The 26,855-nt window shown below is 51.0% G+C and overlaps 19 non-coding genes across 19 annotated transcripts; all 19 read right to left on the bottom strand.

The window, feature by feature from the left end:
• Positions 1–1,392: 1,392 nt before the first annotated feature.
• Positions 1,393–1,478, bottom strand: TRNAY-GUA (transfer RNA tyrosine (anticodon GUA)). Its single transcript is given in 2 exon segments — positions 1,393–1,428; positions 1,442–1,478. It is a non-coding gene; the product is annotated as a tRNA-Tyr (tRNA).
• A 1,063-nt stretch (positions 1,479–2,541) lies between these two features.
• TRNAE-CUC (transfer RNA glutamic acid (anticodon CUC)) lies at positions 2,542–2,613 on the bottom strand. The gene has a single exon. It is a non-coding gene; the product is annotated as a tRNA-Glu (tRNA).
• A 1,725-nt stretch (positions 2,614–4,338) lies between these two features.
• On the bottom strand, positions 4,339–4,424 carry TRNAY-GUA (transfer RNA tyrosine (anticodon GUA)). The gene is given in 2 exon segments: positions 4,339–4,374; positions 4,388–4,424. It is a non-coding gene; the product is annotated as a tRNA-Tyr (tRNA).
• A 1,062-nt stretch (positions 4,425–5,486) lies between these two features.
• TRNAE-CUC (transfer RNA glutamic acid (anticodon CUC)) lies at positions 5,487–5,558 on the bottom strand. Its single transcript has one exon. It is a non-coding gene; the product is annotated as a tRNA-Glu (tRNA).
• Positions 5,559–6,707: 1,149 nt separating this feature from the next.
• Positions 6,708–6,779, bottom strand: TRNAD-GUC (transfer RNA aspartic acid (anticodon GUC)). The gene has a single exon. It is a non-coding gene; the product is annotated as a tRNA-Asp (tRNA).
• A 524-nt stretch (positions 6,780–7,303) lies between these two features.
• TRNAY-GUA (transfer RNA tyrosine (anticodon GUA)) lies at positions 7,304–7,389 on the bottom strand. The gene is given in 2 exon segments: positions 7,304–7,339; positions 7,353–7,389. It is a non-coding gene; the product is annotated as a tRNA-Tyr (tRNA).
• Positions 7,390–8,452: 1,063 nt separating this feature from the next.
• On the bottom strand, positions 8,453–8,524 carry TRNAE-CUC (transfer RNA glutamic acid (anticodon CUC)). Its single transcript has one exon. It is a non-coding gene; the product is annotated as a tRNA-Glu (tRNA).
• Positions 8,525–10,249: 1,725 nt separating this feature from the next.
• On the bottom strand, positions 10,250–10,335 carry TRNAY-GUA (transfer RNA tyrosine (anticodon GUA)). Its single transcript is given in 2 exon segments — positions 10,250–10,285; positions 10,299–10,335. It is a non-coding gene; the product is annotated as a tRNA-Tyr (tRNA).
• A 1,063-nt stretch (positions 10,336–11,398) lies between these two features.
• TRNAE-CUC (transfer RNA glutamic acid (anticodon CUC)) lies at positions 11,399–11,470 on the bottom strand. Its single transcript has one exon. It is a non-coding gene; the product is annotated as a tRNA-Glu (tRNA).
• Positions 11,471–13,195: 1,725 nt separating this feature from the next.
• Positions 13,196–13,281, bottom strand: TRNAY-GUA (transfer RNA tyrosine (anticodon GUA)). Its single transcript is given in 2 exon segments — positions 13,196–13,231; positions 13,245–13,281. It is a non-coding gene; the product is annotated as a tRNA-Tyr (tRNA).
• A 1,087-nt stretch (positions 13,282–14,368) lies between these two features.
• Positions 14,369–14,440, bottom strand: TRNAE-CUC (transfer RNA glutamic acid (anticodon CUC)). Its single transcript has one exon. It is a non-coding gene; the product is annotated as a tRNA-Glu (tRNA).
• A 1,725-nt stretch (positions 14,441–16,165) lies between these two features.
• TRNAY-GUA (transfer RNA tyrosine (anticodon GUA)) lies at positions 16,166–16,251 on the bottom strand. Its single transcript is given in 2 exon segments — positions 16,166–16,201; positions 16,215–16,251. It is a non-coding gene; the product is annotated as a tRNA-Tyr (tRNA).
• A 1,063-nt stretch (positions 16,252–17,314) lies between these two features.
• Positions 17,315–17,386, bottom strand: TRNAE-CUC (transfer RNA glutamic acid (anticodon CUC)). The gene has a single exon. It is a non-coding gene; the product is annotated as a tRNA-Glu (tRNA).
• A 1,726-nt stretch (positions 17,387–19,112) lies between these two features.
• On the bottom strand, positions 19,113–19,198 carry TRNAY-GUA (transfer RNA tyrosine (anticodon GUA)). The gene is given in 2 exon segments: positions 19,113–19,148; positions 19,162–19,198. It is a non-coding gene; the product is annotated as a tRNA-Tyr (tRNA).
• A 1,063-nt stretch (positions 19,199–20,261) lies between these two features.
• Positions 20,262–20,333, bottom strand: TRNAE-CUC (transfer RNA glutamic acid (anticodon CUC)). Its single transcript has one exon. It is a non-coding gene; the product is annotated as a tRNA-Glu (tRNA).
• Positions 20,334–22,059: 1,726 nt separating this feature from the next.
• On the bottom strand, positions 22,060–22,145 carry TRNAY-GUA (transfer RNA tyrosine (anticodon GUA)). The gene is given in 2 exon segments: positions 22,060–22,095; positions 22,109–22,145. It is a non-coding gene; the product is annotated as a tRNA-Tyr (tRNA).
• A 1,063-nt stretch (positions 22,146–23,208) lies between these two features.
• TRNAE-CUC (transfer RNA glutamic acid (anticodon CUC)) lies at positions 23,209–23,280 on the bottom strand. Its single transcript has one exon. It is a non-coding gene; the product is annotated as a tRNA-Glu (tRNA).
• A 1,725-nt stretch (positions 23,281–25,005) lies between these two features.
• Positions 25,006–25,091, bottom strand: TRNAY-GUA (transfer RNA tyrosine (anticodon GUA)). The gene is given in 2 exon segments: positions 25,006–25,041; positions 25,055–25,091. It is a non-coding gene; the product is annotated as a tRNA-Tyr (tRNA).
• Positions 25,092–26,154: 1,063 nt separating this feature from the next.
• TRNAE-CUC (transfer RNA glutamic acid (anticodon CUC)) lies at positions 26,155–26,226 on the bottom strand. Its single transcript has one exon. It is a non-coding gene; the product is annotated as a tRNA-Glu (tRNA).
• Between the last annotated feature and the right edge of the window lie 629 nt (positions 26,227–26,855).

Raw genomic sequence — 26,855 nt, 5'->3', positions numbered from 1 at the left:
GAAAAATACCAGTCACTGTTCTAGGTCAGCGCCTCTTCTCAGGGCAGCAGCGGGGGTCAGCGCCAATTTTTAGGGACCCCTGCCGGAGGGCAGCAGCCCTTCTCGGGGATCCCTGGAGCTCGTCCAAGGCCTCGACAAAGCTCTCAAGTTAGCCCAGACCCGATCATGAGCGCTTCTCCAAGCCCAGGCGGTTACTTTGGATGCTGGCTCCCCTTGGCCTGAGTTTAGAGTGTTAGGAACAGGACTACAAGTCCCAGAATACACTGCTATTACCTGACCGGAATTTGGTACTCGTGCTGGACCTAGGCAATATAAGATCTCTGATGAGGCTGGTCGAGAGTGCAGGCCAGTGGAAATGTTACTTTCACAAAATGACTGGAAGTTCTAAACCATTAGACTTAAACAAAGAGCTTTTTAAAACGCTTCACCGTCATAGAAAACAAATCCTCATTCAGAGCACGACCCATCCTTTCATTGATGTTTCTTTAAAAAAGAAAACGGGCTTAAATGCATTATGTTGATCATGCAGTCCTTTGATTTTCATGTCAACAATAACCCTTCGTGCACGTTTCTTTTTCCAGTAAAGTACACAGAAGCTGAACATGAAAAGGCAGAAATGCTTCCCAAAAAGTGTGCGACTTACAAATCGCCCGTGATTGATTTGAAAAATGATGAGATTGCATTAGTAAACCTTTCAGTTAACGGAGATGACGTCATGCATGAAAAGCACCAGTACACGGTAGCAGGGGTGTCACATTCTAGATGCCATTTAAAATAGGGATAGAATTGTCATGCTTTAAAAAAGCCGACTGAATCCTCCCCGTCGCGCGTGACAGGCGGGGATACTGACCACTATACTAACGAGGAACCGATGCATCTCGTCCTGCTGGGCCGCTCCTCATGTGTCCTTCAAGCCGCCTCTCCACGATATGCTGCTGGTTCGTGCCATTTATCAACTCCTTCACACCAACACAGGTTGGGGGGGGGGGGGGGGGCAGAGGTTCAACAAACACACACACTCTCTCCCACGATACACACACAAACACACTCACCCCTCACACCTCACAGCAGCCCTCTCGCCTCCCAGCAGACGCTCTCAGCAGCATCCCCTGATGCCAGAGTCGCCACAACCAGCTCCCAGGGCTGCTTCAGCCCAGGGGCCCCCGGCTCTGTCTGATGAGGGGGCATTGCAGCGGGGGCTGCACACAGGGGGCGGGCGGTTCGACTCTCCCACAAGCCTCCCGCCCCCCCCCCCCCCCCCTCGCCCGGAGGAGAGAGCTGGGCTGTAAAGGTGAAGAGAGGAGGCAGGAAAAGCCCCGGCGTGTGAGGGTCTGAGAAAGAGGCGCTTTCTATTGTGAAGCAGAGGGAAAAAAAGTGAAGAGTTTGCAAAAATCCTTCGAGCCGGATTTGAACCAGCGACCTAAGGATGACAGACACTCCACTACAGTCCTCCGCTCTACCAACTGAGCTATCGAAGGCTAGGTTGGGAGGGTATGACAAGGCGCTGTATCACATGAGGAGTGGGCAGGAGCCCAGCCATCTACACACTTTACTGTTTCTAAACACCAACTCAAGGGCTTGAGAAAACACCAAACCCTCCAATGGAGACTTTCCTTTCCTAAACAAAGCAAGCAAAGGAAAAGAAACAGGCCACCTGCGTTTCTCAAAACTTCTTCCAAATGCTAGCACATCACTTAGCGCACCTTAGAACAACCAGTCCCGACACAGTTACAGTTACAAACTAGCTTATAAACGCCTCTCAAGGGCGACTGTGACTGGCGCCCCGGACCAAACACCCCCCTTCTCTCCAGGCCCCCAGGTGGAAGAATAGGAGACCTCACCCGGAGGATACAGACTCCAGAGTGACGGTCTAGACCCGACCTTTGTGAGACATGACTGCACCAGGGCCGGACTGGCCAGGAGGCTAAAGAGAGAGCCCCCGCCGTACAGACAGACTGAGGCACTCCGCCCATCCTGCGTAAAACCGGGCTTGAGGAGCAGTGTCCCGCCCGCCCGTGTGCCTCTCTCCCGCCGATGCTGCTTTTCCCCATCTGGCTTTCCTTTCATAGTACTTTCATCCTCTTTGCCTCCTTCCACCCAGCAGATATCCGCGAAACTAGGTGGCTCGCAAAACACTGTCAGTCTGACAATTGGCTCGGGCCTGTAAACAGATTGGGAAGCAGCCATCTCTGAAGATATAGTATTGCAATCTTCAGAAGCAAGTCTCTTCCTTTCAAAGTTGTCTTGAAACTAGACTCTTGATAGAACTGGAGACCCATAGAAACAGGCCTCCTGGATTCGCCAATGCATCTTCCAAGTGGAAATACATCCGTTGTGAAGAATAAGCTTTGACGACCAGCATTGACTTTTCTATCAGTGCTTTGTCTCTGTCCCTGAAAGGTGACGTTGTTATTAGCAGGTGGCAAGTCAAGTAAAGAAGAAATGTACGTAAAGAAAGATTTGCGATGTAAAACCTTCAAAAACGTGTTTAAATAGGAGGCCCCAAAAAATGGAAGTACAGAGTGTAAAAAAAATGTCCCCTTCCCTGACCGGGAATCGAACCCGGGCCGCGGCGGTGAGAGCGCCGAATCCTAACCACTAGACCACCAGGGAGCACCCACTCCTCCCTTAGAGCAGCTGCCCCAAGACATACCAGCAGGGTCAGGCCACCTCTGCTTCTGTCACAGTGTTTGCTCATCAACTACAGAAAGCACTGAAAAGCACATCAATCTAACACTGGCAAGATAGTCTTTACTGCGCTTTCGAGAACATCAACAGACACAGAAAACACGCTGCTTTCAGGCACATCCCCAACAGAGCAACCTACTCGACCTTAAATAGGCTCAGAACTCGGGAGAGTTTGCATCCCTGCAAGATGCAAGGAACCTTCATAACACACAAGGAACTGGAGAGCGGAAAACAGCAAGAACCAATTATAACCATCCAGAAAAATACCAGTCACTGTTCTAGGTCAGCGCCTCTTCTCAGGGCAGCAGCGGGGGTCAGCGCCAATTTTTAGGGACCCCTGCCGGAGGGCAGCAGCCCTTCTCGGGGATCCCTGGAGCTCGTCCAAGGCCTCGACAAAGCTCTCAAGTTAGCCCAGACCCGATCATGAGCGCTTCTCCAAGCCCAGGCGGTTACTTTGGATGCTGGCTCCCCTTGGCCTGAGTTTAGAGTGTTAGGAACAGGACTACAAGTCCCAGAATACACTGCTATTACCTGACCGGAATTTGGTACTCGTGCTGGACCTAGGCAATATAAGATCTCTGATGAGGCTGGTCGAGAGTGCAGGCCAGTGGAAATGTTACTTTCACAAAATGACTGGAAGTTCTAAACCATTAGACTTAAACAAAGAGCTTTTTAAAACGCTTCACCGTCATAGAAAACAAATCCTCATTCAGAGCACGACCCATCCTTTCATTGATGTTTCTTTAAAAAAGAAAACGGGCTTAAATGCATTATGTTGATCATGCAGTCCTTTGATTTTCATGTCAACAATAACCCTTCGTGCACGTTTCTTTTTCCAGTAAAGTACACAGAAGCTGAACATGAAAAGGCAGAAATGCTTCCCAAAAAGTGTGCGACTTACAAATCGCCCGTGATTGATTTGAAAAATGATGAGATTGCATTAGTAAACCTTTCAGTTAACGGAGATGACGTCATGCATGAAAAGCACCAGTACACGGTAGCAGGGGTGTCACATTCTAGATGCCATTTAAAATAGGGATAGAATTGTCATGCTTTAAAAAAGCCGACTGAATCCTCCCCGTCGCGCGTGACAGGCGGGGATACTGACCACTATACTAACGAGGAACCGATGCATCTCGTCCTGCTGGGCCGCTCCTCATGTGTCCTTCAAGCCGCCTCTCCACGATATGCTGCTGGTTCGTGCCATTTATCAACTCCTTCACACCAACACAGGTTGGGGGGGGGGGGGGGGGCAGAGGTTCAACAAACACACACACTCTCTCCCACGATACACACACAAACACACTCACCCCTCACACCTCACAGCAGCCCTCTCGCCTCCCAGCAGACGCTCTCAGCAGCATCCCCTGATGCCAGAGTCGCCACAACCAGCTCCCAGGGCTGCTTCAGCCCAGGGGCCCCCGGCTCTGTCTGATGAGGGGGCATTGCAGCGGGGGCTGCACACAGGGGGCGGGCGGTTCGACTCTCCCACAAGCCTCCCGCCCCCCCCCCCCCCCCCTCGCCCGGAGGAGAGAGCTGGGCTGTAAAGGTGAAGAGAGGAGGCAGGAAAAGCCCCGGCGTGTGAGGGTCTGAGAAAGAGGCGCTTTCTATTGTGAAGCAGAGGGAAAAAAAGTGAAGAGTTTGCAAAAATCCTTCGAGCCGGATTTGAACCAGCGACCTAAGGATGACAGACACTCCACTACAGTCCTCCGCTCTACCAACTGAGCTATCGAAGGCTAGGTTGGGAGGGTATGACAAGGCGCTGTATCACATGAGGAGTGGGCAGGAGCCCAGCCATCTACACACTTTACTGTTTCTAAACACCAACTCAAGGGCTTGAGAAAACACCAAACCCTCCAATGGAGACTTTCCTTTCCTAAACAAAGCAAGCAAAGGAAAAGAAACAGGCCACCTGCGTTTCTCAAACTTCTTCCAAATGCTAGCACATCACTTAGCGCACCTTAGAACAACCAGTCCCGACACAGTTACAGTTACAAACTAGCTTATAAACGCCTCTCAAGGGCGACTGTGACTGGCGCCCCGGACCAAACACCCCCCTTCTCTCCAGGCCCCCAGGTGGAAGAATAGGAGACCTCACCCGGAGGATACAGACTCCAGAGTGACGGTCTAGACCCGACCTTTGTGAGACATGACTGCACCAGGGCCGGACTGGCCAGGAGGCTAAAGAGAGAGCCCCCGCCGTACAGACAGACTGAGGCACTCCGCCCATCCTGCGTAAAACCGGGCTTGAGGAGCAGTGTCCCGCCCGCCCGTGTGCCTCTCTCCCGCCGATGCTGCTTTTCCCCATCTGGCTTTCCTTTCATAGTACTTTCATCCTCTTTGCCTCCTTCCACCCAGCAGATATCCGCGAAACTAGGTGGCTCGCAAAACACTGTCAGTCTGACAATTGGCTCGGGCCTGTAAACAGATTGGGAAGCAGCCATCTCTGAAGATATAGTATTGCAATCTTCAGAAGCAAGTCTCTTCCTTTCAAAGTTGTCTTGAAACTAGACTCTTGATAGAACTGGAGACCCATAGAAACAGGCCTCCTGGATTCGCCAATGCATCTTCCAAGTGGAAATACATCCGTTGTGAAGAATAAGCTTTGACGACCAGCATTGACTTTTCTATCAGTGCTTTGTCTCTGTCCCTGAAAGGTGACGTTGTTATTAGCAGGTGGCAAGTCAAGTAAAGAAGAAATGTACGTAAAGAAAGATTTGCGATGTAAAACCTTCAAAAACGTGTTTAAATAGGAGGCCCCAAAAAATGGAAGTACAGAGTGTAAAAAAAATGTCCCCTTCCCTGACCGGGAATCGAACCCGGGCCGCGGCGGTGAGAGCGCCGAATCCTAACCACTAGACCACCAGGGAGCACCCACTCCTCCCTTAGAGCAGCTGCCCCAAGACATACCAGCAGGGTCAGGCCACCTCTGCTTCTGTCACAGTGTTTGCTCATCAACTACAGAAAGCACTGAAAAGCACATCAATCTAACACTGGCAAGATAGTCTTTACTGCGCTTTCGAGAACATCAACAGACACAGAAAACACGCTGCTTTCAGGCACATCCCCAACAGAGCAACCTACTCGACCTTAAATAGGCTCAGAACTCGGGAGAGTTTGCATCCCTGCAAGATGCAAGGAACCTTCATAACACACAAGGAACTGGAGAGCGGAAAACAGCAAGAACCAATTATAACCATCCAGAAAAATACCAGTCACTGTTCTAGGTCAGCGCCTCTTCTCAGGGCAGCAGCGGGGGTCAGCGCCAATTTTTAGGGACCCCTGCCGGAGGGCAGCAGCCCTTCTCGGGGATCCCTGGAGCTCGTCCAAGGCCTCGACAAAGCTCTCAAGTTAGCCCAGACCCGATCATGAGCGCTTCTCCAAGCCCAGGCGGTTACTTTGGATGCTGGCTCCCCTTGGCCTGAGTTTAGAGTGTTAGGAACAGGACTACAAGTCCCAGAATACACTGCTATTACCTGACCGGAATTTGGTACTCGTGCTGGACCTAGGCAATATAAGATCTCTGATGAGGCTGGTCGAGAGTGCAGGCCAGTGGAAATGTTACTTTCACAAAATGACTGGAAGTTCTAAACCATTAGACTTAAACAAAGAGCTTTTTAAAACGCTTCACCGTCATAGAAAACAAATCCTCATTCAGAGCACGACCCATCCTTTCATTGATGTTTCTTTAAAAAAGAAAACGGGCTTAAATGCATTATGTTGATCATGCAGTCCTTTGATTTTCATGTCAACAATAACCCTTCGTGCACGTTTCTTTTTCCAGTAAAGTACACAGAAGCTGAACATGAAAAGGCAGAAATGCTTCCCAAAAAGTGTGCGACTTAAAAATCGCCCGTGATTGATTTGAAAAATGATGAAATTGCATTAGTAAACCTTTCAGTTAACGGAGATGACGTCATGCATGAAAAGCACCAGTACACGGTAGCAGGGGTGTCACATTCTAGATGCCATTTAAAATAGGGATAGAATTGTCATGCTTTAAAAAAGCCGACTGAATCCTCCCCGTCGGGGAATTGAACCCCGGTCTCCCGCGTGACAGGCGGGGATACTGACCACTATACTAACGAGGAACCGATGCATCTCGTCCTGCTGGGCCGCTCCTCATGTGTCCTTCAAGCCGCCTCTCCACGATATGCTGCTGGTTCGTGCCATTTATCAACTCCTTCACACCAACACAGGTTGGGGGGGGGGGGGGGGGGCAGAGGTTCAACAAACACACACACTCTCTCCCACGATACACACACAAACACACTCACCCCTCACACCTCACAGCAGCCCTCTCGCCTCCCAGCAGACGCTCTCAGCAGCATCCCCTGATGCCAGAGTCGCCACAACCAGCTCCCAGGGCTGCTTCAGCCCAGGGGCCCCCGGCTCTGTCTGATGAGGGGGCATTGCAGCGGGGGCTGCACACAGGGGGCGGGCGGTTCGACTCTCCCACAAGCCTCCCGCCCCCCCCCCCCCCCTCGCCCGGAGGAGAGAGCTGGGCTGTAAAGGTGAAGAGAGGAGGCAGGAAAAGCCCCGGCGTGTGAGGGTCTGAGAAAGAGGCACTTTCTATTGTGAAGCAGAGGGAAAAAAAGTGAAGAGTTTGCAAAAATCCTTCGAGCCGGATTTGAACCAGCGACCTAAGGATGACAGACACTCCACTACAGTCCTCTGCTCTACCAACTGAGCTATCGAAGGCTAGGTTGGGAGGGTATGACAAGGCGCTGTATCACATGAGGAGTGGGCAGGAGCCCAGCCATCTACACACTTTACTGTTTCTAAACACCAACTCAAGGGCTTGAGAAAACACCAAACCCTCCAATGGAGACTTTCCTTTCCTAAACAAAGCAAGCAAAGGAAAAGAAACAGGCCACCTGCGTTTCTCAAAACTTCTTCCAAATGCTAGCACATCACTTAGCGCACCTTAGAACAACCAGTCCCGACACAGTTACAGTTACAAACTAGCTTATAAACGCCTCTCAAGGGCGACTGTGACTGGCGCCCCGGACCAAACACCCCCCTTCTCTCCAGGCCCCCAGGTGGAAGAATAGGAGACCTCACCCGGAGGATACAGACTCCAGAGTGACGGTCTAGACCCGACCTTTGTGAGACATGACTGCACCAGGGCCGGACTGGCCAGGAGGCTAAAGAGAGAGCCCCCGCCGTACAGACAGACTGAGGCACTCCGCCCATCCTGCGTAAAACCGGGCTTGAGGAGCAGTGTCCCGCCCGCCCGTGTGCCTCTCTCCCGCCGATGCTGCTTTTCCCCATCTGGCTTTCCTTTCATAGTACTTTCATCCTCTTTGCCTCCTTCCACCCAGCAGATATCCGCGAAACTAGGTGGCTCGCAAAACACTGTCAGTCTGACAATTGGCTCGGGCCTGTAAACAGATTGGGAAGCAGCCATCTCTGAAGATATAGTATTGCAATCTTCAGAAGCAAGTCTCTTCCTTTCAAAGTTGTCTTGAAACTAGACTCTTGATAGAACTGGAGACCCATAGAAACAGGCCTCCTGGATTCGCCAATGCATCTTCCAAGTGGAAATACATCCGTTGTGAAGAATAAGCTTTGACGACCAGCATTGACTTTTCTATCAGTGCTTTGTCTCTGTCCCTGAAAGGTGACGTTGTTATTAGCAGGTGGCAAGTCAAGTAAAGAAGAAATGTACGTAAAGAAAGATTTGCGATGTAAAACCTTCAAAAACGTGTTTAAATAGGAGGCCCCAAAAAATGGAAGTACAGAGTGTAAAAAAAATGTCCCCTTCCCTGACCGGGAATCGAACCCGGGCCGCGGCGGTGAGAGCGCCGAATCCTAACCACTAGACCACCAGGGAGCACCCACTCCTCCCTTAGAGCAGCTGCCCCAAGACATACCAGCAGGGTCAGGCCACCTCTGCTTCTGTCACAGTGTTTGCTCATCAACTACAGAAAGCACTGAAAAGCACATCAATCTAACACTGGCAAGATAGTCTTTACTGCGCTTTCGAGAACATCAACAGACACAGAAAACACGCTGCTTTCAGGCACATCCCCAACAGAGCAACCTACTCGACCTTAAATAGGCTCAGAACTCGGGAGAGTTTGCATCCCTGCAAGATGCAAGGAACCTTCATAACACACAAGGAACTGGAGAGCGGAAAACAGCAAGAACCAATTATAACCATCCAGAAAAATACCAGTCACTGTTCTAGGTCAGCGCCTCTTCTCAGGGCAGCAGCGGGGGTCAGCGCCAATTTTTAGGGACCCCTGCCGGAGGGCAGCAGCCCTTCTCGGGGATCCCTGGAGCTCGTCCAAGGCCTCGACAAAGCTCTCAAGTTAGCCCAGACCCGATCATGAGCGCTTCTCCAAGCCCAGGCGGTTACTTTGGATGCTGGCTCCCCTTGGCCTGAGTTTAGAGTGTTAGGAACAGGACTACAAGTCCCAGAATACACTGCTATTACCTGACCGGAATTTGGTACTCGTGCTGGACCTAGGCAATATAAGATCTCTGATGAGGCTGGTCGAGAGTGCAGGCCAGTGGAAATGTTACTTTCACAAAATGACTGGAAGTTCTAAACCATTAGACTTAAACAAAGAGCTTTTTAAAACGCTTCACCGTCATAGAAAACAAATCCTCATTCAGAGCACGACCCATCCTTTCATTGATGTTTCTTTAAAAAAGAAAACGGGCTTAAATGCATTATGTTGATCATGCAGTCCTTTGATTTTCATGTCAACAATAACCCTTCGTGCACGTTTCTTTTTCCAGTAAAGTACACAGAAGCTGAACATGAAAAGGCAGAAATGCTTCCCAAAAAGTGTGCGACTTACAAATCGCCCGTGATTGATTTGAAAAATGATGAGATTGCATTAGTAAACCTTTCAGTTAACGGAGATGACGTCATGCATGAAAAGCACCAGTACACGGTAGCAGGGGTGTCACATTCTAGATGCCATTTAAAATAGGGATAGAATTGTCATGCTTTAAAAAAGCCGACTGAATCCTCCCCGTCGCGCGTGACAGGCGGGGATACTGACCACTATACTAACGAGGAACCGATGCATCTCGTCCTGCTGGGCCGCTCCTCATGTGTCCTTCAAGCCGCCTCTCCACGATATGCTGCTGGTTCGTGCCATTTATCAACTCCTTCACACCAACACAGGTTGGGGGGGGGGGGGGGGGCAGAGGTTCAACAAACACACACACTCTCTCCCACGATACACACACAAACACACTCACCCCTCACACCTCACAGCAGCCCTCTCGCCTCCCAGCAGACGCTCTCAGCAGCATCCCCTGATGCCAGAGTCGCCACAACCAGCTCCCAGGGCTGCTTCAGCCCAGGGGCCCCCGGCTCTGTCTGATGAGGGGGCATTGCAGCGGGGGCTGCACACAGGGGGCGGGCGGTTCGACTCTCCCACAAGCCTCCCGCCCCCCCCCCCCCCCCCTCGCCCGGAGGAGAGAGCTGGGCTGTAAAGGTGAAGAGAGGAGGCAGGAAAAGCCCCGGCGTGTGAGGGTCTGAGAAAGAGGCGCTTTCTATTGTGAAGCAGAGGGAAAAAAAGTGAAGAGTTTGCAAAAATCCTTCGAGCCGGATTTGAACCAGCGACCTAAGGATGACAGACACTCCACTACAGTCCTCCGCTCTACCAACTGAGCTATCGAAGGCTAGGTTGGGAGGGTATGACAAGGCGCTGTATCACATGAGGAGTGGGCAGGAGCCCAGCCATCTACACACTTTACTGTTTCTAAACACCAACTCAAGGGCTTGAGAAAACACCAAACCCTCCAATGGAGACTTTCCTTTCCTAAACAAAGCAAGCAAAGGAAAAGAAACAGGCCACCTGCGTTTCTCAAAACTTCTTCCAAATGCTAGCACATCACTTAGCGCACCTTAGAACAACCAGTCCCGACACAGTTACAGTTACAAACTAGCTTATAAACGCCTCTCAAGGGCGACTGTGACTGGCGCCCCGGACCAAACACCCCCCTTCTCTCCAGGCCCCCAGGTGGAAGAATAGGAGACCTCACCCGGAGGATACAGACTCCAGAGTGACGGTCTAGACCCGACCTTTGTGAGACATGACTGCACCAGGGCCGGACTGGCCAGGAGGCTAAAGAGAGAGCCCCCGCCGTACAGACAGACTGAGGCACTCCGCCCATCCTGCGTAAAACCGGGCTTGAGGAGCAGTGTCCCGCCCGCCCGTGTGCCTCTCTCCCGCCGATGCTGCTTTTCCCCATCTGGCTTTCCTTTCATAGTACTTTCATCCTCTTTGCCTCCTTCCACCCAGCAGATATCCGCGAAACTAGGTGGCTCGCAAAACACTGTCAGTCTGACAATTGGCTCGGGCCTGTAAACAGATTGGGAAGCAGCCATCTCTGAAGATATAGTATTGCAATCTTCAGAAGCAAGTCTCTTCCTTTCAAAGTTGTCTTGAAACTAGACTCTTGATAGAACTGGAGACCCATAGAAACAGGCCTCCTGGATTCGCCAATGCATCTTCCAAGTGGAAATACATCCGTTGTGAAGAATAAGCTTTGACGACCAGCATTGACTTTTCTATCAGTGCTTTGTCTCTGTCCCTGAAAGGTGACGTTGTTATTAGCAGGTGGCAAGTCAAGTAAAGAAGAAATGTACGTAAAGAAAGATTTGCGATGTAAAACCTTCAAAAACGTGTTTAAATAGGAGGCCCCAAAAAATGGAAGTACAGAGTGTAAAAAAAATGTCCCCTTCCCTGACCGGGAATCGAACCCGGGCCGCGGCGGTGAGAGCGCCGAATCCTAACCACTAGACCACCAGGGAGCACCCACTCCTCCCTTAGAGCAGCTGCCCCAAGACATACCAGCAGGGTCAGGCCACCTCTGCTTCTGTCACAGTGTTTGCTCATCAACTACAGAAAGCACTGAAAAGCACATCAATCTAACACTGGCAAGATAGTCTTTACTGCGCTTTCGAGAACATCAACAGACACAGAAAACACGCTGCTTTCAGGCACATCCCCAACAGAGCAACCTACTCGACCTTAAATAGGCTCAGAACTCGGGAGAGTTTGCATCCCTGCAAGATGCAAGGAACCTTCATAACACACAAGGAACTGGAGAGCGGAAAACAGCAAGAACCAATTATAACCATCCAGAAAAATACCAGTCACTGTTCTAGGTCAGCGCCTCTTCTCAGGGCAGCAGCGGGGGTCAGCGCCAATTTTTAGGGACCCCTGCCGGAGGGCAGCAGCCCTTCTCGGGGATCCCTGGAGCTCGTCCAAGGCCTCGACAAAGCTCTCAAGTTAGCCCAGACCCGATCATGAGCGCTTCTCCAAGCCCAGGCGGTTACTTTGGATGCTGGCTCCCCTTGGCCTGAGTTTAGAGTGTTAGGAACAGGACTACAAGTCCCAGAATACACTGCTATTACCTGACCGGAATTTGGTACTCGTGCTGGACCTAGGCAATATAAGATCTCTGATGAGGCTGGTCGAGAGTGCAGGCCAGTGGAAATGTTACTTTCACAAAATGACTGGAAGTTCTAAACCATTAGACTTAAACAAAGAGCTTTTTAAAACGCTTCACCGTCATAGAAAACAAATCCTCATTCAGAGCACGACCCATCCTTTCATTGATGTTTCTTTAAAAAAGAAAACGGGCTTAAATGCATTATGTTGATCATGCAGTCCTTTGATTTTCATGTCAACAATAACCCTTCGTGCACGTTTCTTTTTCCAGTAAAGTACACAGAAGCTGAACATGAAAAGGCAGAAATGCTTCCCAAAAAGTGTGCGACTTACAAATCGCCCGTGATTGATTTGAAAAATGATGAGATTGCATTAGTAAACCTTTCAGTTAACGGAGATGACGTCATGCATGAAAAGCACCAGTACACGGTAGCAGGGGTGTCACATTCTAGATGCCATTTAAAATAGGGATAGAATTGTCATGCTTTAAAAAAGCCGACTGAATCCTCCCCGTCGCGCGTGACAGGCGGGGATACTGACCACTATACTAACGAGGAACCGATGCATCTCGTCCTGCTGGGCCGCTCCTCATGTGTCCTTCAAGCCGCCTCTCCACGATATGCTGCTGGTTCGTGCCATTTATCAACTCCTTCACACCAACACAGGTTGGGGGGGGGGGGGGGGGCAGAGGTTCAACAAACACACACACTCTCTCCCACGATACACACACAAACACACTCACCCCTCACACCTCACAGCAGCCCTCTCGCCTCCCAGCAGACGCTCTCAGCAGCATCCCCTGATGCCAGAGTCGCCACAACCAGCTCCCAGGGCTGCTTCAGCCCAGGGGCCCCCGGCTCTGTCTGATGAGGGGGCATTGCAGCGGGGGCTGCACACAGGGGGCGGGCGGTTCGACTCTCCCACAAGCCTCCCGCCCCCCCCCCCCCCCCCTCGCCCGGAGGAGAGAGCTGGGCTGTAAAGGTGAAGAGAGGAGGCAGGAAAAGCCCCGGCGTGTGAGGGTCTGAGAAAGAGGCGCTTTCTATTGTGAAGCAGAGGGAAAAAAAGTGAAGAGTTTGCAAAAATCCTTCGAGCCGGATTTGAACCAGCGACCTAAGGATGACAGACACTCCACTACAGTCCTCCGCTCTACCAACTGAGCTATCGAAGGCTAGGTTGGGAGGGTATGACAAGGCGCTGTATCACATGAGGAGTGGGCAGGAGCCCAGCCATCTACACACTTTACTGTTTCTAAACACCAACTCAAGGGCTTGAGAAAACACCAAACCCTCCAATGGAGACTTTCCTTTCCTAAACAAAGCAAGCAAAGGAAAAGAAACAGGCCACCTGCGTTTCTCAAAACTTCTTCCAAATGCTAGCACATCACTTAGCGCACCTTAGAACAACCAGTCCCGACACAGTTACAGTTACAAACTAGCTTATAAACGCCTCTCAAGGGCGACTGTGACTGGCGCCCCGGACCAAACACCCCCCTTCTCTCCAGGCCCCCAGGTGGAAGAATAGGAGACCTCACCCGGAGGATACAGACTCCAGAGTGACGGTCTAGACCCGACCTTTGTGAGACATGACTGCACCAGGGCCGGACTGGCCAGGAGGCTAAAGAGAGAGCCCCCGCCGTACAGACAGACTGAGGCACTCCGCCCATCCTGCGTAAAACCGGGCTTGAGGAGCAGTGTCCCGCCCGCCCGTGTGCCTCTCTCCCGCCGATGCTGCTTTTCCCCATCTGGCTTTCCTTTCATAGTACTTTCATCCTCTTTGCCTCCTTCCACCCAGCAGATATCCGCGAAACTAGGTGGCTCGCAAAACACTGTCAGTCTGACAATTGGCTCGGGCCTGTAAACAGATTGGGAAGCAGCCATCTCTGAAGATATAGTATTGCAATCTTCAGAAGCAAGTCTCTTCCTTTCAAAGTTGTCTTGAAACTAGACTCTTGATAGAACTGGAGACCCATAGAAACAGGCCTCCTGGATTCGCCAATGCATCTTCCAAGTGGAAATACATCCGTTGTGAAGAATAAGCTTTGACGACCAGCATTGACTTTTCTATCAGTGCTTTGTCTCTGTCCCTGAAAGGTGACGTTGTTATTAGCAGGTGGCAAGTCAATGTTATTAGCAGGTGGCAAGTCAAGTAAAGAAGAAATGTACGTAAAGAAAGATTTGCGATGTAAAACCTTCAAAAACGTGTTTAAATAGGAGGCCCCAAAAAATGGAAGTACAGAGTGTAAAAAAAATGTCCCCTTCCCTGACCGGGAATCGAACCCGGGCCGCGGCGGTGAGAGCGCCGAATCCTAACCACTAGACCACCAGGGAGCACCCACTCCTCCCTTAGAGCAGCTGCCCCAAGACATACCAGCAGGGTCAGGCCACCTCTGCTTCTGTCACAGTGTTTGCTCATCAACTACAGAAAGCACTGAAAAGCACATCAATCTAACACTGGCAAGATAGTCTTTACTGCGCTTTCGAGAACATCAACAGACACAGAAAACACGCTGCTTTCAGGCACATCCCCAACAGAGCAACCTACTCGACCTTAAATAGGCTCAGAACTCGGGAGAGTTTGCATCCCTGCAAGATGCAAGGAACCTTCATAACACACAAGGAACTGGAGAGCGGAAAACAGCAAGAACCAATTATAACCATCCAGAAAAATACCAGTCACTGTTCTAGGTCAGCGCCTCTTCTCAGGGCAGCAGCGGGGGTCAGCGCCAATTTTTAGGGACCCCTGCCGGAGGGCAGCAGCCCTTCTCGGGGATCCCTGGAGCTCGTCCAAGGCCTCGACAAAGCTCTCAAGTTAGCCCAGACCCGATCATGAGCGCTTCTCCAAGCCCAGGCGGTTACTTTGGATGCTGGCTCCCCTTGGCCTGAGTTTAGAGTGTTAGGAACAGGACTACAAGTCCCAGAATACACTGCTATTACCTGACCGGAATTTGGTACTCGTGCTGGACCTAGGCAATATAAGATCTCTGATGAGGCTGGTCGAGAGTGCAGGCCAGTGGAAATGTTACTTTCACAAAATGACTGGAAGTTCTAAACCATTAGACTTAAACAAAGAGCTTTTTAAAACGCTTCACCGTCATAGAAAACAAATCCTCATTCAGAGCACGACCCATCCTTTCATTGATGTTTCTTTAAAAAAGAAAACGGGCTTAAATGCATTATGTTGATCATGCAGTCCTTTGATTTTCATGTCAACAATAACCCTTCGTGCACGTTTCTTTTTCCAGTAAAGTACACAGAAGCTGAACATGAAAAGGCAGAAATGCTTCCCAAAAAGTGTGCGACTTACAAATCGCCCGTGATTGATTTGAAAAATGATGAGATTGCATTAGTAAACCTTTCAGTTAACGGAGATGACGTCATGCATGAAAAGCACCAGTACACGGTAGCAGGGGTGTCACATTCTAGATGCCATTTAAAATAGGGATAGAATTGTCATGCTTTAAAAAAGCCGACTGAATCCTCCCCGTCGCGCGTGACAGGCGGGGATACTGACCACTATACTAACGAGGAACCGATGCATCTCGTCCTGCTGGGCCGCTCCTCATGTGTCCTTCAAGCCGCCTCTCCACGATATGCTGCTGGTTCGTGCCATTTATCAACTCCTTCACACCAACACAGGTTGGGGGGGGGGGGGGGGGCAGAGGTTCAACAAACACACACACTCTCTCCCACGATACACACACAAACACACTCACCCCTCACACCTCACAGCAGCCCTCTCGCCTCCCAGCAGACGCTCTCAGCAGCATCCCCTGATGCCAGAGTCGCCACAACCAGCTCCCAGGGCTGCTTCAGCCCAGGGGCCCCCGGCTCTGTCTGATGAGGGGGCATTGCAGCGGGGGCTGCACACAGGGGGCGGGCGGTTCGACTCTCCCACAAGCCTCCCGCCCCCCCCCCCCCCCCCTCGCCCGGAGGAGAGAGCTGGGCTGTAAAGGTGAAGAGAGGAGGCAGGAAAAGCCCCGGCGTGTGAGGGTCTGAGAAAGAGGCGCTTTCTATTGTGAAGCAGAGGGAAAAAAAGTGAAGAGTTTGCAAAAATCCTTCGAGCCGGATTTGAACCAGCGACCTAAGGATGACAGACACTCCACTACAGTCCTCCGCTCTACCAACTGAGCTATCGAAGGCTAGGTTGGGAGGGTATGACAAGGCGCTGTATCACATGAGGAGTGGGCAGGAGCCCAGCCATCTACACACTTTACTGTTTCTAAACACCAACTCAAGGGCTTGAGAAAACACCAAACCCTCCAATGGAGACTTTCCTTTCCTAAACAAAGCAAGCAAAGGAAAAGAAACAGGCCACCTGCGTTTCTCAAAACTTCTTCCAAATGCTAGCACATCACTTAGCGCACCTTAGAACAACCAGTCCCGACACAGTTACAGTTACAAACTAGCTTATAAACGCCTCTCAAGGGCGACTGTGACTGGCGCCCCGGACCAAACACCCCCCTTCTCTCCAGGCCCCCAGGTGGAAGAATAGGAGACCTCACCCGGAGGATACAGACTCCAGAGTGACGGTCTAGACCCGACCTTTGTGAGACATGACTGCACCAGGGCCGGACTGGCCAGGAGGCTAAAGAGAGAGCCCCCGCCGTACAGACAGACTGAGGCACTCCGCCCATCCTGCGTAAAACCGGGCTTGAGGAGCAGTGTCCCGCCCGCCCGTGTGCCTCTCTCCCGCCGATGCTGCTTTTCCCCATCTGGCTTTCCTTTCATAGTACTTTCATCCTCTTTGCCTCCTTCCACCCAGCAGATATCCGCGAAACTAGGTGGCTCGCAAAACACTGTCAGTCTGACAATTGGCTCGGGCCTGTAAACAGATTGGGAAGCAGCCATCTCTGAAGATATAGTATTGCAATCTTCAGAAGCAAGTCTCTTCCTTTCAAAGTTGTCTTGAAACTAGACTCTTGATAGAACTGGAGACCCATAGAAACAGGCCTCCTGGATTCGCCAATGCATCTTCCAAGTGGAAATACATCCGTTGTGAAGAATAAGCTTTGACGACCAGCATTGACTTTTCTATCAGTGCTTTGTCTCTGTCCCTGAAAGGTGACGTTGTTATTAGCAGGTGGCAAGTCAAGTAAAGAAGAAATGTACGTAAAGAAAGATTTGCGATGTAAAACCTTCAAAAACGTGTTTAAATAGGAGGCCCCAAAAAATGGAAGTACAGAGTGTAAAAAAAATGTCCCCTTCCCTGACCGGGAATCGAACCCGGGCCGCGGCGGTGAGAGCGCCGAATCCTAACCACTAGACCACCAGGGAGCACCCACTCCTCCCTTAGAGCAGCTGCCCCAAGACATACCAGCAGGGTCAGGCCACCTCTGCTTCTGTCACAGTGTTTGCTCATCAACTACAGAAAGCACTGAAAAGCACATCAATCTAACACTGGCAAGATAGTCTTTACTGCGCTTTCGAGAACATCAACAGACACAGAAAACACGCTGCTTTCAGGCACATCCCCAACAGAGCAACCTACTCGACCTTAAATAGGCTCAGAACTCGGGAGAGTTTGCATCCCTGCAAGATGCAAGGAACCTTCATAACACACAAGGAACTGGAGAGCGGAAAACAGCAAGAACCAATTATAACCATCCAGAAAAATACCAGTCACTGTTCTAGGTCAGCGCCTCTTCTCAGGGCAGCAGCGGGGGTCAGCGCCAATTTTTAGGGACCCCTGCCGGAGGGCAGCAGCCCTTCTCGGGGATCCCTGGAGCTCGTCCAAGGCCTCGACAAAGCTCTCAAGTTAGCCCAGACCCGATCATGAGCGCTTCTCCAAGCCCAGGCGGTTACTTTGGATGCTGGCTCCCCTTGGCCTGAGTTTAGAGTGTTAGGAACAGGACTACAAGTCCCAGAATACACTGCTATTACCTGACCGGAATTTGGTACTCGTGCTGGACCTAGGCAATATAAGATCTCTGATGAGGCTGGTCGAGAGTGCAGGCCAGTGGAAATGTTACTTTCACAAAATGACTGGAAGTTCTAAACCATTAGACTTAAACAAAGAGCTTTTTAAAACGCTTCACCGTCATAGAAAACAAATCCTCATTCAGAGCACGACCCATCCTTTCATTGATGTTTCTTTAAAAAAGAAAACGGGCTTAAATGCATTATGTTGATCATGCAGTCCTTTGATTTTCATGTCAACAATAACCCTTCGTGCACGTTTCTTTTTCCAGTAAAGTACACAGAAGCTGAACATGAAAAGGCAGAAATGCTTCCCAAAAAGTGTGCGACTTACAAATCGCCCGTGATTGATTTGAAAAATGATGAGATTGCATTAGTAAACCTTTCAGTTAACGGAGATGACGTCATGCATGAAAAGCACCAGTACACGGTAGCAGGGGTGTCACATTCTAGATGCCATTTAAAATAGGGATAGAATTGTCATGCTTTAAAAAAGCCGACTGAATCCTCCCCGTCGCGCGTGACAGGCGGGGATACTGACCACTATACTAACGAGGAACCGATGCATCTCGTCCTGCTGGGCCGCTCCTCATGTGTCCTTCAAGCCGCCTCTCCACGATATGCTGCTGGTTCGTGCCATTTATCAACTCCTTCACACCAACACAGGTTGGGGGGGGGGGGGGGGGGCAGAGGTTCAACAAACACACACACTCTCTCCCACGATACACACACAAACACACTCACCCCTCACACCTCACAGCAGCCCTCTCGCCTCCCAGCAGACGCTCTCAGCAGCATCCCCTGATGCCAGAGTCGCCACAACCAGCTCCCAGGGCTGCTTCAGCCCAGGGGCCCCCGGCTCTGTCTGATGAGGGGGCATTGCAGCGGGGGCTGCACACAGGGGGCGGGCGGTTCGACTCTCCCACAAGCCTCCCGCCCCCCCCCCCCCCCCCTCGCCCGGAGGAGAGAGCTGGGCTGTAAAGGTGAAGAGAGGAGGCAGGAAAAGCCCCGGCGTGTGAGGGTCTGAGAAAGAGGCGCTTTCTATTGTGAAGCAGAGGGAAAAAAAGTGAAGAGTTTGCAAAAATCCTTCGAGCCGGATTTGAACCAGCGACCTAAGGATGACAGACACTCCACTACAGTCCTCCGCTCTACCAACTGAGCTATCGAAGGCTAGGTTGGGAGGGTATGACAAGGCGCTGTATCACATGAGGAGTGGGCAGGAGCCCAGCCATCTACACACTTTACTGTTTCTAAACACCAACTCAAGGGCTTGAGAAAACACCAAACCCTCCAATGGAGACTTTCCTTTCCTAAACAAAGCAAGCAAAGGAAAAGAAACAGGCCACCTGCGTTTCTCAAAACTTCTTCCAAATGCTAGCACATCACTTAGCGCACCTTAGAACAACCAGTCCCGACACAGTTACAGTTACAAACTAGCTTATAAACGCCTCTCAAGGGCGACTGTGACTGGCGCCCCGGACCAAACACCCCCCTTCTCTCCAGGCCCCCAGGTGGAAGAATAGGAGACCTCACCCGGAGGATACAGACTCCAGAGTGACGGTCTAGACCCGACCTTTGTGAGACATGACTGCACCAGGGCCGGACTGGCCAGGAGGCTAAAGAGAGAGCCCCCGCCGTACAGACAGACTGAGGCACTCCGCCCATCCTGCGTAAAACCGGGCTTGAGGAGCAGTGTCCCGCCCGCCCGTGTGCCTCTCTCCCGCCGATGCTGCTTTTCCCCATCTGGCTTTCCTTTCATAGTACTTTCATCCTCTTTGCCTCCTTCCACCCAGCAGATATCCGCGAAACTAGGTGGCTCGCAAAACACTGTCAGTCTGACAATTGGCTCGGGCCTGTAAACAGATTGGGAAGCAGCCATCTCTGAAGATATAGTATTGCAATCTTCAGAAGCAAGTCTCTTCCTTTCAAAGTTGTCTTGAAACTAGACTCTTGATAGAACTGGAGACCCATAGAAACAGGCCTCCTGGATTCGCCAATGCATCTTCCAAGTGGAAATACATCCGTTGTGAAGAATAAGCTTTGACGACCAGCATTGACTTTTCTATCAGTGCTTTGTCTCTGTCCCTGAAAGGTGACGTTGTTATTAGCAGGTGGCAAGTCAAGTAAAGAAGAAATGTACGTAAAGAAAGATTTGCGATGTAAAACCTTCAAAAACGTGTTTAAATAGGAGGCCCCAAAAAATGGAAGTACAGAGTGTAAAAAAAATGTCCCCTTCCCTGACCGGGAATCGAACCCGGGCCGCTGCGGTGAGAGCGCCGAATCCTAACCACTAGACCACCAGGGAGCACCCACTCCTCCCTTAGAGCAGCTGCCCCAAGACATACCAGCAGGGTCAGGCCACCTCTGCTTCTGTCACAGTGTTTGCTCATCAACTACAGAAAGCACTGAAAAGCACATCAATCTAACACTGGCAAGATAGTCTTTACTGCGCTTTCGAGAACATCAACAGACACAGAAAACACGCTGCTTTCAGGCACATCCCCAACAGAGCAACCTACTCGACCTTAAATAGGCTCAGAACTCGGGAGAGTTTGCATCCCTGCAAGATGCAAGGAACCTTCATAACACACAAGGAACTGGAGAGCGGAAAACAGCAAGAACCAATTATAACCATCCAGAAAAATACCAGTCACTGTTCTAGGTCAGCGCCTCTTCTCAGGGCAGCAGCGGGGGTCAGCGCCAATTTTTAGGGACCCCTGCCGGAGGGCAGCAGCCCTTCTCGGGGATCCCTGGAGCTCGTCCAAGGCCTCGACAAAGCTCTCAAGTTAGCCCAGACCCGATCATGAGCGCTTCTCCAAGCCCAGGCGGTTACTTTGGATGCTGGCTCCCCTTGGCCTGAGTTTAGAGTGTTAGGAACAGGACTACAAGTCCCAGAATACACTGCTATTACCTGACCGGAATTTGGTACTCGTGCTGGACCTAGGCAATATAAGATCTCTGATGAGGCTGGTCGAGAGTGCAGGCCAGTGGAAATGTTACTTTCACAAAATGACTGGAAGTTCTAAACCATTAGACTTAAACAAAGAGCTTTTTAAAACGCTTCACCGTCATAGAAAACAAATCCTCATTCAGAGCACGACCCATCCTTTCATTGATGTTTCTTTAAAAAAGAAAACGGGCTTAAATGCATTATGTTGATCATGCAGTCCTTTGATTTTCATGTCAACAATAACCCTTCGTGCACGTTTCTTTTTCCAGTAAAGTACACAGAAGCTGAACATGAAAAGGCAGAAATGCTTCCCAAAAAGTGTGCGACTTACAAATCGCCCGTGATTGATTTGAAAAATGATGAGATTGCATTAGTAAACCTTTCAGTTAACGGAGATGACGTCATGCATGAAAAGCACCAGTACACGGTAGCAGGGGTGTCACATTCTAGATGCCATTTAAAATAGGGATAGAATTGTCATGCTTTAAAAAAGCCGACTGAATCCTCCCCGTCGCGCGTGACAGGCGGGGATACTGACCACTATACTAACGAGGAACCGATGCATCTCGTCCTGCTGGGCCGCTCCTCATGTGTCCTTCAAGCCGCCTCTCCACGATATGCTGCTGGTTCGTGCCATTTATCAACTCCTTCACACCAACACAGGTTGGGGGGGGGGGGGGGGGGCAGAGGTTCAACAAACACACACACTCTCTCCCACGATACACACACAAACACACTCACCCCTCACACCTCACAGCAGCCCTCTCGCCTCCCAGCAGACGCTCTCAGCAGCATCCCCTGATGCCAGAGTCGCCACAACCAGCTCCCAGGGCTGCTTCAGCCCAGGGGCCCCCGGCTCTGTCTGATGAGGGGGCATTGCAGCGGGGGCTGCACACAGGGGGCGGGCGGTTCGACTCTCCCACAAGCCTCCCGCCCCCCCCCCCCCCCCCTCGCCCGGAGGAGAGAGCTGGGCTGTAAAGGTGAAGAGAGGAGGCAGGAAAAGCCCCGGCGTGTGAGGGTCTGAGAAAGAGGCGCTTTCTATTGTGAAGCAGAGGGAAAAAAAGTGAAGAGTTTGCAAAAATCCTTCGAGCCGGATTTGAACCAGCGACCTAAGGATGACAGACACTCCACTACAGTCCTCCGCTCTACCAACTGAGCTATCGAAGGCTAGGTTGGGAGGGTATGACAAGGCGCTGTATCACATGAGGAGTGGGCAGGAGCCCAGCCATCTACACACTTTACTGTTTCTAAACACCAACTCAAGGGCTTGAGAAAACACCAAACCCTCCAATGGAGACTTTCCTTTCCTAAACAAAGCAAGCAAAGGAAAAGAAACAGGCCACCTGCGTTTCTCAAAACTTCTTCCAAATGCTAGCACATCACTTAGCGCACCTTAGAACAACCAGTCCCGACACAGTTACAGTTACAAACTAGCTTATAAACGCCTCTCAAGGGCGACTGTGACTGGCGCCCCGGACCAAACACCCCCCTTCTCTCCAGGCCCCCAGGTGGAAGAATAGGAGACCTCACCCGGAGGATACAGACTCCAGAGTGACGGTCTAGACCCGACCTTTGTGAGACATGACTGCACCAGGGCCGGACTGGCCAGGAGGCTAAAGAGAGAGCCCCCGCCGTACAGACAGACTGAGGCACTCCGCCCATCCTGCGTAAAACCGGGCTTGAGGAGCAGTGTCCCGCCCGCCCGTGTGCCTCTCTCCCGCCGATGCTGCTTTTCCCCATCTGGCTTTCCTTTCATAGTACTTTCATCCTCTTTGCCTCCTTCCACCCAGCAGATATCCGCGAAACTAGGTGGCTCGCAAAACACTGTCAGTCTGACAATTGGCTCGGGCCTGTAAACAGATTGGGAAGCAGCCATCTCTGAAGATATAGTATTGCAATCTTCAGAAGCAAGTCTCTTCCTTTCAAAGTTGTCTTGAAACTAGACTCTTGATAGAACTGGAGACCCATAGAAACAGGCCTCCTGGATTCGCCAATGCATCTTCCAAGTGGAAATACATCCGTTGTGAAGAATAAGCTTTGACGACCAGCATTGACTTTTCTATCAGTGCTTTGTCTCTGTCCCTGAAAGGTGACGTTGTTATTAGCAGGTGGCAAGTCAAGTAAAGAAGAAATGTACGTAAAGAAAGATTTGCGATGTAAAACCTTCAAAAACGTGTTTAAATAGGAGGCCCCAAAAAATGGAAGTACAGAGTGTAAAAAAAATGTCCCCTTCCCTGACCGGGAATCGAACCCGGGCCGCTGCGGTGAGAGCGCCGAATCCTAACCACTAGACCACCAGGGAGCACCCACTCCTCCCTTAGAGCAGCTGCCCCAAGACATACCAGCAGGGTCAGGCCACCTCTGCTTCTGTCACAGTGTTTGCTCATCAACTACAGAAAGCACTGAAAAGCACATCAATCTAACACTGGCAAGATAGTCTTTACTGCGCTTTCGAGAACATCAACAGACACAGAAAACACGCTGCTTTCAGGCACATCCCCAACAGAGCAACCTACTCGACCTTAAATAGGCTCAGAACTCGGGAGAGTTTGCATCCCTGCAAGATGCAAGGAACCTTCATAACACACAAGGAACTGGAGAGCGGAAAACAGCAAGAACCAATTATAACCATCCAGAAAAATACCAGTCACTGTTCTAGGTCAGCGCCTCTTCTCAGGGCAGCAGCGGGGGTCAGCGCCAATTTTTAGGGACCCCTGCCGGAGGGCAGCAGCCCTTCTCGGGGATCCCTGGAGCTCGTCCAAGGCCTCGACAAAGCTCTCAAGTTAGCCCAGACCCGATCATGAGCGCTTCTCCAAGCCCAGGCGGTTACTTTGGATGCTGGCTCCCCTTGGCCTGAGTTTAGAGTGTTAGGAACAGGACTACAAGTCCCAGAATACACTGCTATTACCTGACCGGAATTTGGTACTCGTGCTGGACCTAGGCAATATAAGATCTCTGATGAGGCTGGTCGAGAGTGCAGGCCAGTGGAAATGTTACTTTCACAAAATGACTGGAAGTTCTAAACCATTAGACTTAAACAAAGAGCTTTTTAAAACGCTTCACCGTCATAGAAAACAAATCCTCATTCAGAGCACGACCCATCCTTTCATTGATGTTTCTTTAAAAAAGAAAACGGGCTTAAATGCATTATGTTGATCATGCAGTCCTTTGATTTTCATGTCAACAATAACCCTTCGTGCACGTTTCTTTTTCCAGTAAAGTACACAGAAGCTGAACATGAAAAGGCAGAAATGCTTCCCAAAAAGTGTGCGACTTACAAATCGCCCGTGATTGATTTGAAAAATGATGAGATTGCATTAGTAAACCTTTCAGTTAACGGAGATGACGTCATGCATGAAAAGCACCAGTACACGGTAGCAGGGGTGTCACATTCTAGATGCCATTTAAAATAGGGATAGAATTGTCATGCTTTAAAAAAGCCGACTGAATCCTCCCCGTCGCGCGTGACAGGCGGGGATACTGACCACTATACTAACGAGGAACCGATGCATCTCGTCCTGCTGGGCCGCTCCTCATGTGTCCTTCAAGCCGCCTCTCCACGATATGCTGCTGGTTCGTGCCATTTATCAACTCCTTCACACCAACACAGGTTGGGGGGGGGGGGGGGGGCAGAGGTTCAACAAACACACACACTCTCTCCCACGATACACACACAAACACACTCACCCCTCACACCTCACAGCAGCCCTCTCGCCTCCCAGCAGACGCTCTCAGCAGCATCCCCTGATGCCAGAGTCGCCACAACCAGCTCCCAGGGCTGCTTCAGCCCAGGGGCCCCCGGCTCTGTCTGATGAGGGGGCATTGCAGCGGGGGCTGCACACAGGGGGCGGGCGGTTCGACTCTCCCACAAGCCTCCCGCCCCCCCCCCCCCCCCCTCGCCCGGAGGAGAGAGCTGGGCTGTAAAGGTGAAGAGAGGAGGCAGGAAAAGCCCCGGCGTGTGAGGGTCTGAGAAAGAGGCGCTTTCTATTGTGAAGCAGAGGGAAAAAAAGTGAAGAGTTTGCAAAAATCCTTCGAGCCGGATTTGAACCAGCGACCTAAGGATGACAGACACTCCACTACAGTCCTCCGCTCTACCAACTGAGCTATCGAAGGCTAGGTTGGGAGGGTATGACAAGGCGCTGTATCACATGAGGAGTGGGCAGGAGCCCAGCCATCTACACACTTTACTGTTTCTAAACACCAACTCAAGGGCTTGAGAAAACACCAAACCCTCCAATGGAGACTTTCCTTTCCTAAACAAAGCAAGCAAAGGAAAAGAAACAGGCCACCTGCGTTTCTCAAAACTTCTTCCAAATGCTAGCACATCACTTAGCGCACCTTAGAACAACCAGTCCCGACACAGTTACAGTTACAAACTAGCTTATAAACGCCTCTCAAGGGCGACTGTGACTGGCGCCCCGGACCAAACACCCCCCTTCTCTCCAGGCCCCCAGGTGGAAGAATAGGAGACCTCACCCGGAGGATACAGACTCCAGAGTGACGGTCTAGACCCGACCTTTGTGAGACATGACTGCACCAGGGCCGGACTGGCCAGGAGGCTAAAGAGAGAGCCCCCGCCGTACAGACAGACTGAGGCACTCCGCCCATCCTGCGTAAAACCGGGCTTGAGGAGCAGTGTCCCGCCCGCCCGTGTGCCTCTCTCCCGCCGATGCTGCTTTTCCCCATCTGGCTTTCCTTTCATAGTACTTTCATCCTCTTTGCCTCCTTCCACCCAGCAGATATCCGCGAAACTAGGTGGCTCGCAAAACACTGTCAGTCTGACAATTGGCTCGGGCCTGTAAACAGATTGGGAAGCAGCCATCTCTGAAGATATAGTATTGCAATCTTCAGAAGCAAGTCTCTTCCTTTCAAAGTTGTCTTGAAACTAGACTCTTGATAGAACTGGAGACCCATAGAAACAGGCCTCCTGGATTCGCCAATGCATCTTCCAAGTGGAAATACATCCGTTGTGAAGAATAAGCTTTGACGACCAGCATTGACTTTTCTATCAGTGCTTTGTCTCTGTCCCTGAAAGGTGACGTTGTTATTAGCAGGTGGCAAGTCAAGTAAAGAAGAAATGTACGTAAAGAAAGATTTGCGATGTAAAACCTTCAAAAACGTGTTTAAATAGGAGGCCCCAAAAAATGGAAGTACAGAGTGTAAAAAAAATGTCCCCTTCCCTGACCGGGAATCGAACCCGGGCCGCGGCGGTGAGAGCGCCGAATCCTAACCACTAGACCACCAGGGAGCACCCACTCCTCCCTTAGAGCAGCTGCCCCAAGACATACCAGCAGGGTCAGGCCACCTCTGCTTCTGTCACAGTGTTTGCTCATCAACTACAGAAAGCACTGAAAAGCACATCAATCTAACACTGGCAAGATAGTCTTTACTGCGCTTTCGAGAACATCAACAGACACAGAAAACACGCTGCTTTCAGGCACATCCCCAACAGAGCAACCTACTCGACCTTAAATAGGCTCAGAACTCGGGAGAGTTTGCATCCCTGCAAGATGCAAGGAACCTTCATAACACACAAGGAACTGGAGAGCGGAAAACAGCAAGAACCAATTATAACCATCCAGAAAAATACCAGTCACTGTTCTAGGTCAGCGCCTCTTCTCAGGGCAGCAGCGGGGGTCAGCGCCAATTTTTAGGGACCCCTGCCGGAGGGCAGCAGCCCTTCTCGGGGATCCCTGGAGCTCGTCCAAGGCCTCGACAAAGCTCTCAAGTTAGCCCAGACCCGATCATGAGCGCTTCTCCAAGCCCAGGCGGTTACTTTGGATGCTGGCTCCCCTTGGCCTGAGTTTAGAGTGTTAGGAACAGGACTACAAGTCCCAGAATACACTGCTATTACCTGACCGGAATTTGGTACTCGTG

The sequence above is a fragment of the Lissotriton helveticus genome, chromosome 1_2 (assembly GCF_964261635.1).
Source record: "Lissotriton helveticus chromosome 1_2, aLisHel1.1, whole genome shotgun sequence".
Classification (NCBI taxonomy): Eukaryota; Metazoa; Chordata; class Amphibia; order Caudata; family Salamandridae; genus Lissotriton; species Lissotriton helveticus.
This window is presented reverse-complemented; position numbering and strand designations above follow the sequence as displayed.